At 43.2% G+C, this 14,337-nt stretch overlaps 1 protein-coding gene across 2 annotated transcripts in view; it reads left to right on the forward strand.

Moving 5' to 3' along the window:
• Positions 1 to 14,337, forward strand: part of NSMCE2 (NSE2 SUMO ligase component of SMC5/6 complex) — a 184,903-nt gene that overhangs the window by 4,226 nt on the left and 166,340 nt on the right. The window lies entirely within an intron of this gene.

The raw sequence follows: 14,337 nt of genomic DNA on the forward strand, positions 1-14,337 counted from the left end.
ATAGGGGCAGTATTATACTAGTTATATTCTTGTACATATGGGCAGTACTATAGTAGTTATGTTCTTGTACATAGGAGCAGTATTATAGTAGTTATATTCTTGTACATAGGGGCAGTATTATACTAGTTATATTCTTGTACATATGGGCAGTACTATAGTAGTTATGTTCTTGTACATAGGAGCAGTATTATAGTAGTTATATACTTGTACATAGGAGCAGTATTATACTAGTTATATTCTTGTACATATGGGCAGTACTATAGTAGTTATGTTCTTGTACATAGGAGCAGTATTATAGTAGTTATATACTTGTACATAGGAGCAGTATTATACTAGTTATATTCTTGTACATAGGGGCAGTATTATAGTAGTTATATTCTTGCACATAGGACCAGTATTATAGTAGTTATATTCTTGTACATAGGAGCTGTATTACAGTAGTTATATTCTTGTACATAGGAGGCAGTATTACAGCAGTTATATTCTTGTACATAGGAGGCAGTATTATAGTAGTTATATTCTTGTACATAGGGGCAGTATTGTAGTAGTTATATTCTTGCACATAGGACCAGTATTATAGTAGTTATATTCTTGTACATAGGAGCTGTATTACAGTAGTTATATTCTTGTACATAGGAGGCAGTATTACAGCAGTTATATTCTTGTACATAGGAGGCAGTATTATAGTAGTTATATTCTTGTACATAGGGGCAGTATTATAGTAGTTATATTCTTGCACATAGGACCAGTATTATAGTAGTTATATTCTTGTACATAGGAGCTGTATTACAGCAGTTATATTCTTGTACATAGGAGGCAGTATTATAGTAGTTATATTCTTGTACATAGGGGCAGTATTGTAGTAGTTATATTCTTGTACATAGGGGCAGTATTATACTACTTATATTCTTGTAGATAGGAGCAGTATTATAGTAGTTATATTCTTGTACATAGGGGGCAGTATTATAGTAGTTATATTCTTGTACATAGGGGCAGTATTATAGTAGTTATATTCTTGTACATAGGGGGCAGTATTATAGTAGTTATATTCTTGTACATAGAGGACAGTATTATAGTAGTTATATTCTTGTACATAGAGGACAGTATTATAGTAGTTATATTCTTGTACATAGGGGCAGTATTATAGTAGTTATATTCTTGTACATAGGAGCAGTATTATAGTAGTTATATTCTTGTACATAGGGGCAGTATTATAGTAGTTATATTCTTGCACATAGGACCAGTATTATAGTAGTTATATTCTTGTACATAGGAGCAGTATTACAGTAGTTATATTCTTGTACATAGGAGGCAGTATTACAGCAGTTATATTCTTGTACATAGGGGCAGTATTGTAGTAGTTATATTCTTGTACATAGGAGCAGTATTACAGTAGTTATATTCTTGTACATAGGGGCAGTATTGTAGTAGTTATATTCTTGTACATAGGGGCAGTATTATAGTAGTTATATTCTTGTACATAGGGGGCAGTATTATAGTAGTTATATTCTTGTACATAGGAGCAGTATTATAGTAGTTATATTCTTGTACATAGGAGCAGTATTATAGTAGTTATATTCTTGTACATAGGAGCAGTATTATAGTAGTTATATTCTTGTACATAGGAGCAATATTATAGTAGTTATATTCCTGTACATAGGGGCAGTATTATAGTAGTTATATTCCTGTACATAGGGGCAGTATTATAGTAGTTATATTCCTGTACATAGGAGCAGTATTATAGTAGTTATATTCTTGTACATAGGAGCAGTATTATAGTAGTTATATTCTTGTACATAGGAGCAGTATTATAGTAGTTATATTCTTGTACATAGGGGGCAGTGTTATAGTAGTTATATTCTTGTACATAGGAGCAGTATTATAGTAGTATAGTGCTGGCGGTTGGGGAGTGAAGCTGCTGAAGAAACCACTTGGGGGAACAATGGTTGAATATGTGAGGCAGAACCTGCTGCATGAGACCATGAAGTGCAGCCCTCGGGGGATTTATGTGCTATCCATTTTTTGATGATATTGATGTAAGAAGGACATGGCTGTTTTTATTTTTTGCTTACACCCGGTGTACAAAAAACGTGTGTATGTGAACAAGCACATAGAGGAAAATGGGTGTAAGTGCTACATGTGAAAGCCTAGATCTGAAGTGTATGTGACTCATGTCTGGTTTTGGTTTTTACATTTGGCCACTTCAGTATTTATTTTTTTTCATTGGATTTTTTTCTGGTAATTGTAAGTTATTATTTATAAATGCCTGAAGTTCTCACTTTTGCCTTGTGACCTGGTCTCCATCCTGCTGGAGAAGGCGTCGTCGTCATCACCTCATTGCTCCGGGATGATGGGAGAAGTTGTCCTTGGAGCAGGGTGGGATCCTGTCCCTTATTCATGGCGGGGTTCTTAGTTTGTGAGTGAGCCCCCATAGATGATAAGCCCCCCACATGAGTGGTCTCAGGAGGCTTTAATGCTGACAGACGCAGGACTGTTTTGGGGGATCTTGAAGAATGATTGTCCTGAGAAGAGAAGGTGAGAGGAGCCCTGAGTCCAGTGCCTGCAGACTGTGGCCTCCTGAGAGCAGCCATGCGGGGGCTTCTCGCTGCCTTCACACATCCCTGAAGGAAAGTGTGAAAGGTTGTAAGGACATATCCAAGGAGGAAGGGGCCGGAAGTTCTGGAAGGAGATTCTCTTTATACAATGAGCTGATTATTTGCCTGTTATATATGTATAAGCTGCAGTGTGGGGCCGTCCCTGCCGTGACCCCTCTAAGGCTCCTTACACTGCGTCCTGCCCACATTCAGGGTCCCATCGGGGCTTTCTTCCAAACACACTGCAAAATGGGAGTCAGGCGTTTACTAGAAAACTCTGCACAACAGAGCACGTGATGACTGCCAGCACCATTATAGTCTGCCAACCCGATGCTCCTGCTCCTCAGTCCTGCACACACAGTCTCCCATGTAGTATACTGCCCAGCCACGTAGTATACTGCCCAGCCACGTAGTATACTGCCCAGCCACGTAGTATATTGCCCAGCCACGTATGTCACAGGTTAAAAAATAAACATATACTCACCTTCCGAGGGCCCCTTGTAGTTCTGTCGCCTGTGTGCGGTGCAGGCAGCAGCTTCCGGTCCCAGGGTGTGATGACGTCGCGGTCACATGACCGTGACGTAATGACAGGTCCTTCTCGCATACCATCCTTGCCACCGTAACCTGCCACATGTATGGAGCGGTCACCGGAGCGTCGCGAGGAGCGGGAAAGGCGGCGGAAGGTGAGTATATAATGATTTTTAATTTTTTTTATTATTTTTAACATTAGATGTTTTTACTATTGACGCAGCATCAATAGTAAAAACTTGGTCACACAGGGTTAATAGCGGCGGTAACGGAGTGAGTTACCCGTGGCATAATGCGGTCTGTTACCGCTGGCATTAACCCTGTGTGAGCGGTAACTGCGGGGAGTAGGGAGGGACTAATCAGACTGTGGCCATCGCTGATTGGTCGCGGCAGCCATGACAGGCAGCTGGCCAGACCAATCAGCGACTTGGATTCCATGACAGATAGAGGCCGCGACCAATGAATATCCGTGACAGACAGACAGAAAGACGGAAGTACCCCTTAGACAATTATATAGTAGATATATTACAGTACAGACCAAAAGTTTGGACACACCTTCTCATTTAAAGATTTTTCTGTATTTTCATGACTATGAAAATTGTACATTCACACTGAAGGAATCAAAACTATGAATTAACACATGTGGAATTATATACTTAACAAAAAGTGTGAAACAACTGAAATTATGTCTTATATTCTAGGTTCTTCACAGTAGCCACTTTTTGCTTTGATGACTGCTTTGCACACTCTTGGCATTCTCTTGATGAGCTTCAAGAGGTAGTCACCGGAAATGGTTTTCACTTCACAGGTGTGCCCTGTCAGGTTTAATAAGTGGGATTTCTTGTCTTATAAATGGGGTTGGGACCATCGGTTGTGTTGTGCAGAAGTCTGGTGGATACACAGCTGATAGTCCTACTGAATAGACTGTTAGAATTTGTATTATGGCAAGAAAAAAGCAGCTCAGTAAAGAAAAGCAAGTGGCCATCATTACTTTAAGAAATGAAGGTCAGTCAGTCCGAAAAATTGGGAAAACTTTGAAAGTGTCCCCAAGTGCAGTGGCAAAAACCATCTAGCGCTACAAAGAAACTGGCTCACATGAGGACCGCCTCAGGAAAGGAAGACCAAGAGTCATCTCTGCTTCTGAGGATAAGTTTATCTGAGTCACCAGCCTCAGAAATCGCAGGTTAACAGCAGCTCAGATTAGAGACCAGGTCAATGCCACACAGAGTTCTAGCAGCAGACACATCTCTACAACAACTGTTAAGAGGAGACTTTGTGCAGCAGGGCTTCATGGTAAAATAGCTGCTAAGAACAGGCAACAAGCAGAAGAGACTTGTTTGGGCTAAAGAACACAAGGAATGGACATTAGACCAGTGGAAATCTGTGCTTTGGTCTGATGAGTCCAAATTTGAGATCTTTGGTCCCAACCACTGTGTCTTTGGCTACGTTCACATTTGCGTTGTTGGGCGCAGCGTCGGCGACGCAGCCAACAACGCATGTACACAACGCAGCGTTTTGCGACGCATGTGTTGTCATAAGATAGTAAAGATCAGGAATTTCTGCTCAGGGAAAACGCTACAAGTAGCGTCCTCTGCGCCCTATCTTGTGCGTCAATATGATGCATGCGTCGTAAAACGCATTACAACGTATACCGGCGCATGTCCATGCGCCCCCCCATGTTAAAGATAGGGACGCATGCGTCGGTATCCGTTGATGACGCTGCGCCCAAGAACGCAAATTTGAACGTAGCTTTTGTGCGACGCAGAAAAGGTGACCAGATGGACTCTACATGCCTGGTTCCCGCCGTGAAGCATGGAGGAGGAGGTGTGATGGTGTGGGGGTGCTTTGCTGGTGACACTGTTGGGGATTTATTCAAAATTGAAGGCATACTGAACCAGCATGGCTACCACAGCATCTTGCAGCGGCATGCTATTCCATCCGGTTTGCGTTTAGTTGGACCATCCTTTATTTTTCAACAGGACAATGACCCCAAACACACCTCCAGGCTGTGTAAGGGCTATTTGACCAAGAAGTAGAGTGATGGGGTGCTACACCAGATGACCTGGCCTCTACAGTCACCAGACCTGAACCCAATCGAGATGGTTTGGGGTGAGCTGGACCGCAGAGTGAAGGCAACAGGGTCAACAAGTGCTAAGCATCTCTGGGAACTCCTTCAAGATTGTTGGAAGACCATTCCCGGTGACTACCTCTTGAAGCTCATCAAGAGAATGCCAAGAGTGTGCAAAGCAGTCATCAAAGCAAAAGGTGGCTACTTTGAAGAACCTAGAATATAAGACATAATTTCAGTTGTTTCTCACTTTTTTGTTAAGTATATAATTCCACATGTGTTAATTCAGAGTGTATATATATATATATATATATATATATATATATATATATATATAATATTTATTTATTTATTTTAATAAAACATACAATCATTTATTTGCCATTACTTACCTTTCTAAGTTGATGGCCCGATGCTAATCTAATTGCTGTTATTCCATTATATTACCAGACACCATGCAGTTCAGAGACTGCTTCATATGCCACCTGGTGGTGGAGTTAGGGAATTGCAGGATAATTATTTTTTACAGTTCAGTCATTAATGCGCATTATCTTGTCAGAATAATTTGCTGCTCCTGTTTAACAATCACCACATCATAGATGAGTACAGGATCAGTAATGTAATGTATGTACACAGTGACTGCACCAGCAGAATAGTGAGTGCAGCTCTGGGATATAATACAGGATGTAACTCAGGATCAGTAATGTATTGTATGTACACAGTGACTGCACTAGCAGAATAGTGAGTGCAGCTCTGGGGTATAATACAGGATGTAACTCGGGATCAGTAATGTAATGTATGTACACAGTGACTGCACTAGCAGAATAGTGAGTGCAGCTCTGGGGTATAATACAGGATGTAACTCGGGATCAGTAATGTAATGTATGTACACAGTGACTGCACCAGCAGAATAGTGAGTGCAGCTCTGTGGTATAATACAGGATGTAACTGAGGATCAGTAATGTAATGTGTGTACACAGTGACTGCACCAGCAGAATAGTGAGTGCAGCTCTGTGGTATAATACAGGATGTAACTGAGGATCAGTAATGTAATGTGTGTACACAGTGACTGCACCAGCAGAATAGTGAGTGCAGCTCTGGTAAGTGATGTAATGTACAGTACTGTGCCAAAAGTATTAGGTCGATGTGGAATAAATGCTGCACAGTAAGAATGTTTAAAGAACAGAAGTATTGCTATTTTTTTAAAAAAGTTAACAAAATGCAAAGTGAGCGAAAGAGAAACGTAAATTAATGTTTAGTGGCCACTTTTTGCCTCTTTCGCGTCTTCCTGATACATTTTCTCACAGGAACTCTGTAGGAGATTGTTCCAAACATCTTGGAGAGCTGACCCCAGATCTTCTGTGGATGTCACTTGTGCGGATCCTTCTGTCTCTTCATGTGATCCCAGACAGACGGGATGATGTGAGATCAGGGCTCTGTGGGGGCCGCGTCCTTGCTCTTAGTGCTATTGGCTGGTTGTTTGGGGTCTTTGTTGTATAGATTTTGAGACTCCTCCCTGATCCCAAATATTGCTGGGATTTAGATTTCTTTTTCTTTGTTAATTTACTTTGCATTTTATTAATTTGATAGTTATTTTTATTAACACTTCTATTTTTTAATGAATTCTTACTTTACAGCAATTTTCCATATATGCCTAAAACTTTTGCACAGTACTGTAAGTACAGTGTTTCTTGTTGGTAGAAAGTCCGCCCCACATTTTTGATGTTCTTGTACTTGTTTTACTTCTCTTGTACTTGTGGGCCATTGATCGCAGACCAGGTTTTTTATTATGCCCTCCCAAAAAACGTAATTTTCCTAACAAGTTTATTCCATATAGATGTTTCAAAAATGATTACACTCCAATGAAAGTCCTAGAAGGAGAGCTAAAGTTTAGACTATAAAATGTTAACTAACAAGGTAAATCTAATCATTTATTACATGTGTCCAACATATAGGGGACTATAAAAGCCCGTTATTTAGTAAAGAAAACCCTTCCCATTTCATTCTGCCAGCAATAGCACCACATGGAAGAGAAATGTCATAAGACCCGAGAAAGGATATTGTTTCTTCACACAAGAAAGGTGACGGCAACAGGAAGATCAGTAAAGCTTTTCTTATCAGTCAGATATGGAGCAAATGTGAGACAAAAATGTAACAAAGATGGGTCGTCCTGGCCGACGCGGAAAGTATCACCTAAACATGAGCGTCTTCTAATGAGAAGGCTGGAAGAAGATCAACTATCAAGTTCATTACACTTAGCTAAAGAAGTAGAAAACCAAACCAGGGTGAGTGTTTCCTGTGATGCAGAGGAATGGTTTGCTTGGGTGTCGGCCATAAAGGAAGCCTCTCCTGAGGCTCATGTATGAAAAAGCCACCTACAATGTGCCAGGGCCCATGCGGAAAATAACGGAGATTACTGGAACTTTTTAATCTGGAGTGATGAGACCAAGAGACTTGTTCCTGGAACTGATGGCTTCAAAATTGTATGGTGTCACAAAGATGAAGAGTCCAAAGAAAAATGCATGGTGCCTACAGTGAAACATGGTGGTGGCCGTGTCCTTATGTGGGGCTGCATGAGCTTGTGTCCGGGAGGCTACATGTCATTGATGGTATCATCATGAATTCACAGATGTGATGCTCTATAGTGAAAGACAAGATGTCGCCGTCACTCCGTACCCTCGGTAGGTGAGCACATTTCCAACATGTCAATGATCCAAAACTCACATATGTTCTGTTTCTGAAGAAGAACAGGGTGAAAGTGACTCAGTGGCCGAGTGTCTCCTGATCTGACCCCGACCAAACACTGGGGAATTCTGAAGAGACAAGTTGTCATCACTCTCCATCCAGCATCCAGGCTCTAAAAGATCTGGAAGACAGGAAATAGATAGATGATACAATTAGTGATGAGCGAACATGTTGGGATAAGGTGTTATCTGAGCATGCTCGTGTAATATGTTCTAGTCCCCGCAGCTGTTCGACAGCTGCAACACATGCAAGGATTGTCTAAAAAACAGGTAATCCATGCATGTGTTGCTGCTGTCGAACAGCAACAGGGACTCGAATATATTATTCGAGCACGCTGACTTCTCTTGGTTAGTGCCTGAGCATGCTCAGATAACACCTTTGCTCATCACTAGTTACAATATATCGCCAACTTCTTCATTCCAGGCCTAGAGGACTTGGTGTTGTCCTCAAAAGTCATGGAGGTCATACAAAATACTTGATGTAGAAGTTTTTTATGCAGGATGTACTTATTTTTGAATCTACTACTTTGAGTAAAGCTGACAATTTTGTAATGAAAGTTATATTATTAACCTTTACTTCCATGTTATGGGTTAAAATAATGTTCTGTAATACTCCGTCTTGTCAAAATATTGGGAATTGTTCTTATGTTCAGTGATATGTTGATTACAGTTTTACTTTACAAAGGGGGTGTACTCACTTATGATGAGGCTGTCCTTATCCAGCCAATGAAAAGTGCAGGAGGTAACAGCCGACCTGCAGAATAAAGCTACTATAGCAATTATACGGTGAGCACCACAAAGACAAGAGGCAATTTTTATTATTTTTTAAATATAATTTATATATACACTGCTCAAAAAAATAAAGGGAACACTTAAACAGAATATAACTCCAAGTAAATCAAACTTCTGTGAAATCAAACTGTCCACTTAGGAAGCAGCACTGTTTGACAATCAGTTTCACATGCTGATGTGCAAATGGAATAGAAAACAGATGGAAATTATTGGCAATTATCAAGACACCATCAATAAAGGAGCGGTTCTGCAGGTGGGGACCACAGACCACATCTCAGTACTAATGCTTTCTGGCTGATGTTTTGGTCACTTTTGAATATTGGTTGTGCTTTCACACTCGTGGTAGCATGAGACGGACTCTACAACCCACACAAGTGGCTCAGGTAGTGCAGCTCATCCAGGATGGCACATCAATGCGAGCTGTGGCAAGAAGGTTTGCTGTGTCTGTCAGCATAGTGTCCAGAGGCTGGAGGCGCTACCAGGAGACAGGCCAGTACACCAGGAGATGTGGAGGGGGCCGTGGGAGGGCAACAACCCAGCAGCAGGAACGCTAACTCAGCCTTTGTGCAAGGAGGAACAGGAGGAGCACTGCCAGAGCCCTGCAAAATGACCTCCAGCAGGCCACAAATGTGCATGTGTCTGCACAAACGGTTAGAAACCGACTCCATGAGAATGATCTGAGTGCCCGACGTCCACAGATGGGGGTTGTGCTCACAGCCCAACACCGTGCAGGATGAACACCAGGATTGGCAAATTCGCCACTGGCGCCCTGTGCTCTTCACAGATGAAAGCAGGTTCACACTGAGCACATGTGAGACGTGACAGTCTGGAGACGCCGTGGAGAGCGATCTGCTGCCTGCAACATCCTTAAGCATGACCGGTTTGGCAGTGGGTCAGTAATGGTGTGGGGTGGCATTTCTTTGGAGGGCCGCACAGCCCTCCATGTGCTCGGGAGAGGTAGCCTGACTGCCATTAGGTACCGAGATGAGATCCTCAGACCCCTTGTGAGACCACATGCTGGTACGATTGGCCCTGGGTTCCTCCTAATGCAGGACAATGCCAGACCTCATGTGGCTGGAGTGTGTCAGCAGTTCTTGCAAGATGAAGGCATTGAAGCTATGGACTGGCCCGCCCGTTCCCCAGACCTGAATCCGATTGAGCACATCTGGGACATCATGTCTCGCACCATCCACCAACATCACGTTGCAACACAGACTGTCCAGGAGTTGGCGGATGCTTTAGTCCAGGTCTGGGAGGAGATCCCTGAGGAGACCATCCGCTGCCTCATCAGGAGCATGCCCAGGCATTGTAGGGAGGTCATACAGGCACATGGAGGCCACACACACTACTGAGCATCTTTTCCTTGTTTTGAGGCATTTCCACTGAAGATGGATCAGCCCGCAATTTTATTTTCCACTTTGATTTTGTGTATCATTCCAAATCCAGACCTCCATTGGTTAATAAATTTGATTTCCATTGATGATTGTTGTGTGATTTTGTTGTCAGCACATTCAACTTTGTACAGAACAAAGTATTCATTGAGAATATTTCACTCATTCAGATATTCAGATCTAGGATGTGGTATTTGAGTGTTCCCTTTATTTTTTTGAGCAGTATATATATATATATATATATATATATATATATATATATATATATAATATATCTCTATCTCCTCATTGTGTAACAAAAAGTAATAAATACTATTAATTGCAGTATATGTTCTTTAATGGTAGGTAGTTACAAATTCAGTAATGAAAGTTCCTCTCTAAAGCACAAAACAGCCGCATTAATCATATATCCAATATTTTTTAGTTGTTTTTTTTTTGTATTGTTTGTATTGTAGAGTGCATGTAGTTCACGCAGTTTCCACAAGGTGGCAACAAATCCATACACAAGCTGTGAGCTATTCCTCTGGTGGCCACTTTTCAGATTTGCTGGCCGCACTATGCGGCACTATCAGAGCGCAGGTATTTTGCAGTGACAGGTCGCTGGTCTGTGGCAAGCCTTGGAGAAATGTGCTGAGCTGGCGAGACTCGTCCATGTTGTTCTAGCTGTGCCAGCTCATGGATTCTACACTTGCGGTCTCATAATTCAGCACATGTTACAGTCAGGAAGGTGCTGTCTTCTGTCTTGGCAGAAATCTAAGAATTTCTGGCTGTGCGTTCGGCATCTTTGACAATTCTGCATGTGCTCGGCATATGTGGCTGGGGTAGATTTCCACCATTTGCTTTCTTATGTAAGAGTTTCTGCGTATCAATAAATCACATTACCAAGTATTACAGCTGTTTACTAAAGATCCAACGAAATGTATCCTCCGGAGAGTTTTCTCAGCCCGCCCTATAGAGAGGGGGCACACCATTACTGTATGACATACTAAATGTAGAATTATACCGCACCATAGACCGGAAAGAGGGGGGGACACAGACTATGGGGCGCATGTTTCACCGCAGCAAATTCCCCAACCTGCACAGTCCTTTATCTGCGACCACCGCACGTATTGTTACTAGTGAAGCCCATTAGTGTTCCTTTGCAATATCGTTCCATTTTCTTGGCCACAAAAGTCACCGCTCCCCCCTAAAATACATTTTTGCACACACAATATTATGCCCCTCGAGTCCCTTACACAAAGTATGATTCTCCACATACAGTATGATTCCCCTACAGTATCCCCCCCACACACACAGTATGACTCCTCCACAGCATGCTCCACACAGGGTGATGCCCCTACAGTCCCCTACACACAGTATGATGCCCCTACAGTGCCCTACACACAGTATGATGCTCACAGTCCCTTATGCACAGTATGATGCCCCTACAGTCCCCTACACACAGTATGATGCCCCTACAGTCCCCTACACACAGTATGATGCTCCCACAGTGCCCTACACACAGTATGATGCCCCCACAGTGCCCTACACAGTATGATGCTCCCACAGTGCCCTACACACAGTATGATGCCCCCACAGTGCCCTACACAGTATGATGCTCTTACAGTCCCCTACACACAGTATGATGCCCCTACAGTGCCCTACACATAGTATGATGCCCCCACAGTCCCCTACACACAGTATGATGCCCCTACAGTCCCCTACACACAGTATGATTCCCCTACACACAGTATGATGCCCCCACAGTGCCCTACACACAGTATGATGCCCCTACAGTGCCTTACGCACAGTATAATGCCCCTACAGTCCCCTACACAGTATGATGCCCCTACAGTCCCCTACACACAGTATGATGCCCCCACAGTGCCCTACACACAGTATGATGCCCCTACAGTCCCTTACGCACAGTATGATGCCCCTACAGTCCCCTACACACAGTATGATGCCCCCACAGTGCCCTACACACAGTATGATGCCCCTACAGTTCCCTACGCACAGTATGATGCCCCTACAGTCCCCTACACACAGTATGATGCCCCTACAGTCCCCTACACACAGTATGATGCTCCCACAGTGCCCTACACAGTATGATGCTCCCACAGTGCCCTACACACAGTATGATGCTCCCACAGTGCCCTACACAGTATGATGCTCCCACAGTGCCCTACACACAGTATGATGCCCCCACAGTGCCCTACACAGTATGATGCTCTTACAGTCCCCTACACACAGTATGATGCCCCTACAGTGCCCTACACATAGTATGATGCCCCCACAGTCCCCTACACACAGTATGATGCCCCTACAGTCCCCTACACACAGTATGATTCCCCTACACACAGTATGATGCCCCCACAGTGCCCTACACACAGTATGATGCCCCTACAGTGCCTTACGCACAGTATAATGCCCCTACAGTCCCCTACACAGTATGATGCCCCTACAGTCCCCTACACACAGTATGATGCCCCCACAGTGCACTACACACAGTATGATGCCCCTACAGTCCCTTACGCACAGTATGATGCCCCTACAGTCCCCTACACACAGTATGATGCCCCCACAGTGCCCTACACACAGTATGATGCCCCTACAGTCCCCTACACACAGTATGAAGCCCCCACAGTGCCCTACACACAGTATGATGCCCCCACAGTCCCCTACACACAGTATGATGCCCCTACAGTCTTTCGCACAGTATGATGCCCCTACAGTCCCCTACACACAGTATGATGCCCCCACAGTGCCCTACACACAGTATGATGCCCCTACAGTCTTTCGCACAGTATGATGCCCCTACAGTCCCTTACGCACAGTATGATGCCCCTTCCATAGAGTATGATTCCCCCACAGCATCCCCCGCACAGTATGATGCACGCAGACAGTATAATGCCCCCATAGCGTCACTTACCTGTCATATCACTGCTCCTGTGTTATTTCTGGTAAAGCATAAAAATCTAACGACCTTCAGGCCTCGTGAGAATATTGCTTGACTTGAAAGTCCTTGCAGGAGCTTTTAGGCTCTTCCTAGACGCCGGCCCCTGCTCCACCATTCTTCTGTATTTGTGTTCTGAGGATACAGATGAAGTCCGGTGGATTTGGGACGGTTGTGAGATCTGGTATAATTCCCAGCGCTTTGGCACAGTTATATGACTGAAGAACGTTGTGAAAATATCACATTTTTTTTCCAAACCTTTTTTTAACCCCTTTGTGCCATAGCTAATACTTGTTTTTGCATTTTTTCCAGGAGCCACAACTTTTTTTTTTTTTTCTGTCGACATGGCTGTATGAGGGCCTGTTTGTTTTTTTTTCAGGTATGAGTTCTAGTTTAGAAAGACACCGTACAGCACACCCATCACACATGTTTACTTGCTCCGTTCCTAAGTTTTTCTTCACTCATTTGAGGACTCCTAAAAATTTCAGAGCAAGCGTGATTGTGATTCAGCAATTTATGGAATTCTGCCAGAATATTTACATGTGCCGCCACCTCTCTATTCATCGGCCGCACGCGACAGGGCCCCGTTCTTGAGATAGATGCGGGACCCATTTTAAGCATTTAATCCATATACAGTACTGTGCAAAAGTTTTAGGCAGGCGTGGAAAAAACAAACAAACTGCAAAGTAAGAATGTTTTTTTTTTTTTAAACAGAAATGCTAATCGTTTAATCAATAGGAAAAAATGCAAATTAAACAACAAAGGAGAAATCTAAATCCCATCAATATTTCGTGACCGCCTGTCGCCTTCAAAGCAGCATCAGTTCTTCTCAGTAAACGACAAACATTTGTATTGTGCTTTTCTCACAATGGACTCAAACCGCGTGCGAACTCGGCAGGAGATTGTTCCAAACATCTTGGAGAAATGACCCCAGATCCTCTATGGATGTCACTTGTCCAGATCCTTCTGTCTCTTCATGTGATCCCAGACAGACTGGATGATGTGAGATCAGGGCTCTGTGGGGTCAGATCATCACTTTCAGGGCTCCTTGTTCTTCTTACTGACATTGGCCGGATGTTGGGGGTCGTTCTTCTGCTGCAGAATGTATTTTGGAGCCAATCCGACTCCTCCCTGATGGTATTAAATGATGGATAAGTATATGCATATATTTCTGAGCATTGAGGACACCATTAATCCTGATTAAATACCCAGCTCCATTTTCTGAAATGTAGCTACAACCTTCCAGGACCCTCCACCGAGCATCACTTGTTCCCGAAGACCCTCG

Source organism: Ranitomeya variabilis, chromosome 6 (assembly GCF_051348905.1).
Source record: "Ranitomeya variabilis isolate aRanVar5 chromosome 6, aRanVar5.hap1, whole genome shotgun sequence".
Taxonomy (NCBI): domain Eukaryota; kingdom Metazoa; phylum Chordata; class Amphibia; order Anura; family Dendrobatidae; genus Ranitomeya; species Ranitomeya variabilis.